General features: G+C 42.9%; 1 pseudogene across 1 annotated transcript; it reads left to right on the forward strand.

Moving 5' to 3' along the window:
• Positions 1-2,196: 2,196 nt before the first annotated feature.
• Positions 2,197-2,674, forward strand: LOC311620744 (jun dimerization protein 2-like; annotated as a pseudogene). Its single transcript has one exon. The product of its transcript is annotated as a jun dimerization protein 2-like (transcript).
• The last annotated feature ends 2,630 nt before the right edge of the window (positions 2,675-5,304 follow it).

The following is a 5,304-nucleotide window of genomic DNA, read 5'->3' on the forward strand; positions in this document are numbered from 1 at the left end:
TGTCTTCATTCTGTGAAGGAAGTCCTGCTATTTGTTATGGAGTTAAGTATCATTTCTTCTGTAGGAGATGACATCTGCACGGGTAGGATAACAAGGAGTAGCCAGAAAAAAATCAGTTGTTAGTCACAGGAGGAAATAAAATGTCTCTAAAAATATTAACCTTACATTTCAAAATATATTCAAATGAGATTATGAATGTCAACACATTACTGTTAAAAGTCTAAATACTAAATATTATTTACATGATAAGCAAATCATCATATTTCATAGCATTTATTATTCCTGTCTTAGTGTCTGCTTAATGGAGGACTCAGCTAACAAAAGCACCAATTTCCAATTACAGAATTAGACAAAAAAACACCATGAGAAACATCATGCCAATCAATTTTAAAATTTAACTAAAATGGATAAATTCACTTATAAGCTCTCTACTTCTTATGTAAATTGAATTTGTGCTTAAACACTTCCCCATAAATTCAGTACTCACCTCTTCACTGCTGGATCCCCAAAGTGTAAAGAAAACATAATACCAATGTAAAACAAATATTTTTCAGAAAGAGAAAAAGAAAAATATCTTTGTGACTGATTTTATATGGTTTAAATAAACTTGATAACAAAACCTGACACTAATAATATAAATGTAGGCCAATATAGATGCAAATATCAAAGCAAAATATAAACAAATGAAAACCATTATTGCCCAGCCAGTGTGGATGTGGTTGAAAATCAACCAATGCACCAAGAGGACACAGATTTGATTCCTGGACAAGGCACATGCATGGATTGCTGGCTTGATCGCTACTAGGGGCCAGTCAGGAAGTAAAGGACTGATGTTTCTCTCTCATCAGTGTTTCTCTCTCTCTCCCATGCTCTCTCTCTAAAATCAATAATATATTTTTAAAGACCATCATTGTATAGACAATAATGTACTACAATTATTTTAAAAGTACGGCCCTAACTAGTTTGGCTATGTGGATAGAGTGTTGACCTGCCAACTGAAAGGTCCCAGGTTTGATTCTGGTCAAGGGCATGTACCTTGGTTGTAGACTCATCCTCAATAGGGGATATGCAGCGGGCAGCAGATCAATGTTTCTCTCTCATCAATGTTTCTAACTCTCTATCCCTCTCCCTTCCTCTCTGTAAAAAATCAATAATATATATTTAAAATATATATATTTAAAAGTACAGGTTTTTATTAATTAAACTAAAAGAATATAAGAAAAATAGAATGATATCCACAATAAATACAAAAGACCCACGTATGATGTAAGGTCAGAAAAGTATGAACAGAAACTCCTTTAACCTGATTAAAAATATCTACAAACATCTATATCATATCACAATTAATGAATTACTGTTAATTTTCCCCTGGAGATTATTAGAATAATGTATCATATTTATATACTGGATCAATCAATATTGTAAAGACATCAATTATCCATTTCTTTGTCTATGTTAATCTATGCAATTCTGTATAAAAATTCAGGTCTTTCTGCAGTAAAATTTTAAAAAATCAAAATTTATATAGAAATTCAAATTGGCCTACAATATCCAATATAATCTTAAATATAAGAAAATAAGCTGAACAATAAAATACATTATAAAGCTAAAATAATTAAGATTATGTTGTATTAACTGAAGGATAAACAAACTATAAAATAGTGAATGCAAAAACAAATACACACAAATTAAATCACTTGGTAGTCACTTATAACAAAGAGAAATAGCATAAAAATTATAATTTTTCAAAACAATTTTGCTGAATAACTTGTTTATTTGGGCCATTACTTTATACCATATGCAAAAATAAATTCCAAATAGCTTTAAGACTTAAATGTAAAAAACAATCTATAATAATAAAAGCATAATATGCAAATCACCCTAAGGACTGAACAGCAGAACAACCATCCAGTCGACCTTCCAGACAACCAAGCTGTGACACGCACTGGCTCCAGGCCAGCCAAGGCTGGTGCAATGAGATTGGTCAGGGGACCTGCCATCACCACACCATTACCCCAAAGAGGGAGGCCCAGGCCGCTCAGTGGCTGTAAAGGGAGGTGGGGCTGGCTCCAGGAAGGGCCTGGGCACTGGAGGAGCTTGGCAACAGGGCGGCAGTGGCACCTGCAGTCGGTCCCGGCCCTGGGGACACTGCCTACACTATGGTTTCTGCAAGGCTGGACTGCCCCTCCTCCTGCTATGATGCCTGGGCAGATCCCAGACCCTTCTCTGACTGCGGTCTCTCTGCCAGGGTTCAGCCCCCTGACCAGACTTCCCTGCTCCTCCCTGACTGCAGAGGAGCTGAAATTTGCTGACATCTGCAACATTGGGGCCATGATCTCCCCTTTGCACTTCCTGGAAGTGAAACTGGGCAAGAGGCCTCACTCAACCTGTAAAAAGTGAGCTAGATGAGGAAGAGGAGCGGAGGAAAAGGCACCAGGAAAGAACAAAGTAGTGGCAGCCCCATGCAGGAGCAAGAAGGAGCAGACGGAGTTTCTGCAGCGGGAATCTGAGTGGCTGGAGCTCATGAATGCGGAGCTGAAAACCCAGATTGAGGAGCTGAAACAGGAGTGGTAACAGCTCATCCTGATACTCAACGGGCATTGTCAGGACCCACAGCGTTAAGACCCCTGACTCAGAAGGCAACCCACTGCTGGAGCACCTAGAGAAGATGTGACCATGGGCTGGGAGAAGGAAGAGGAGGAGGAGGAAGGTGCCAGAGGGCTCTTCCTTGCTGCATGAAAAACTCTTCAGTGAGGCTCAGCACAGCCAGCATTGGCTGGGCTTTTTAGTGAAACTCATATTAGCCACAGCAGGGCAAGAAACCCAGGCTGATGAAACCCAGCATCAAAGTAGTCCTGAGGGGGGCCTGTACTGCCTGGGCCAAGCTTGCAGGAGGCACGACAGAGGCTCTGGGCCAGAGAGATGCCCAACCAGGCAGCTGTGGGCACTTCTCCGGCCTCTCAGCCAGGGCACCCACCCAAAGGACCTCTGAGCAGCCAGGAAAAGCCATGAGTTGCAACCAAAATTAGGCTGAGGATGGAACTCAGAGTAAAACTGCCTGCCCCCAGCCCTGACCCTGACCCTGATCCTGATGCAGGGCTGGAGAAGGGCACAGTGCCAGGCCCTGCTGTACCCACCCTCCATGGTCCAGCTCAGTCCTGCCTGGAGTGGCAGCTGGAGTTGCTGTGTGGGCACAAGACATGGGCGCCCTTCCAAAGCACATACTCACCGAATGTTTACAGACTGGCTGTCCTGGCAAAGCCTTGAAATGTAAATGTTTTTTAGACTTTCTTGTTAAAATATTTTTTTATAAAAAAATATTTTATACAAGTAATATATAAATAGATTTTTATAATCACTCAATGTGATACAGTATAAATATGCTATGGTTTGTTTGCTACAAACAGATATTCAGCAGTTATGGCTGTTGTGTGTAACTTCTGAGTACTGTAGTCTCTGGGTGTTGGGGGTGGCAGAGGCAGGGTGCAGTGCATTTCCATCCTGGTAAACCCTTCATAGTACTCAGTTCTGTATCATCACTCAATAAACATTACTCTTACTTAAAAAAAAAAAAAAAAAAAAAAAAAAAGGGAGGCCCAGACTACCAACTGACACAGAGGGAGGGTCAGGCCAGGTAAGCAAATGCACCCTATGCCTGTCAGATGCAGAAGAATGTGATTGGTGGCATGAGATGGGGGCAGCACCACACAGATGGCAAGCAGTGGTAGCGGCGGGAAAGCTGCTGGCAGCCAAGGGAAGGAAAGCCCTGATAGGCCCTGGTGGCTGGCTACGGCCAGGGACCTTACCAGAGGAGTCCCAGATTGTGAGAGGCACAGGCCCGGCTGAGGGACCCCCCTGAGTGCATGAATTTTCATGCACTGGGTCTCTAGTACAATAATAATAGAAGATAGAAAAAGGCATTACGTTTGAACAAAATGGTGGATGAATAGGCAGACCTGTCCTACACCTCGTCCTAGTGCCAGACTGGAAATACAACTAAATTAGAGAACATTCTCTTGGAATTAACAACTGAGGTCCAGCTGAGGAGGACACGTATATCACTGAAGGACGGAAAACACCTGGAGACCTGTAGGAAGGGTGAGGTCATGAGAGGAGAGGACCGAGTTCCCAGGGGCTGTAGGCCAGCAGGCCAAGAGAGGAGGGATCAATGATATATAAGAGGTTCTGTTCCCTCAGAAGATAGAGGTCCAAAGCCCACGCTGTGCTCCACAGTCTGGAGTATCAGAGCCATGACCTGAGTCCACATAGCATCCAGCAGCAAGATGCTGCAAGGCTGCTGGAAGCAGTAGCCAGGAGTCCTGCATTTGATCTTCATAGGCATTCTAAACTGAAAAGGCCATTTTTTATGAGAAGAGCTAGCCCCTCCCCTTAGGGCAGAGGATACAGCCTAACCCACTGTAAGGAGATCTGCATGCCACACCCTGCAGTTTTAGCTTTTCAGAGGAAACAAAGGCAAAGGCCAGTCTTATGGCCTGAACAGTCTCAAGGAGCTCTCAGTGACCTGATTGGAGGAGGGGCCTTTCCCATCCCCAAAATCTGGGAACCAGACTGGTAAAAAACCCAGGTTCCCAGCCAACCCCACTGGTCTCCATACAAGGCTCTCTGTCCAGCCACAGGCAGAGTCATATTTGGGCCACTTTGGAAGGAGTAGCTCTGGGACAGGAAAACACACCCATCATATTCCCTGAAAGCTAACGGGCACCTACCCCACCTAAAGCCCTTTCAGAAATAGACTTTTGAGTGACTAAGATTGATAGCTGGCTAGCAGGCAAAGGCAGGCAGAGGGAGAGTCCAGGGAACCAGAGAAATTTTGCTAACCCAGCCCTTAGCCCTGTGTGGCTAACAAATCTACTTTAGAGGGTAAATTGGCTTCTTCGGCTTGTAGCCAAGGTCTGTGGAGACAGACATAATTGGTGGAATAGTGGATCACTTGAAACTTCAAATAAGTTGCTAAAAGCCAAAAGATAGTGCCTGGCAGTGGTTAGCTCTTAAGTAACTAACAGGAAGTCTGGAATCAGCAGACAGAACAGAAGAATAAGGTCGAAAGCAAACTCCATGGGGTATTAAACTTGGCTGAAATGAACACTGCTTCACTTTTTTTTCCTCTTTTCTCCTTTCTCCTCACGTTTTCTTCTCTCTTACCTTTACTAGTTTTACTCTCCCCCCCCCCCTCCATTCTTTTAAATTTATCTTCTTTATTTATCTGTTTTATTGATTTGTTATTATTCTGGTCTCTGTTATTTCATTTATATATCTAATTTTCCTCTTCCTTTTTCTTTCTCA

The sequence above is a fragment of the Pipistrellus hanaki genome, assembly GCF_964339955.1.
Source record: "Pipistrellus hanaki genome assembly, chromosome: 1".
NCBI classification, from domain to species: Eukaryota; Metazoa; Chordata; class Mammalia; order Chiroptera; family Vespertilionidae; genus Pipistrellus; species Pipistrellus hanaki.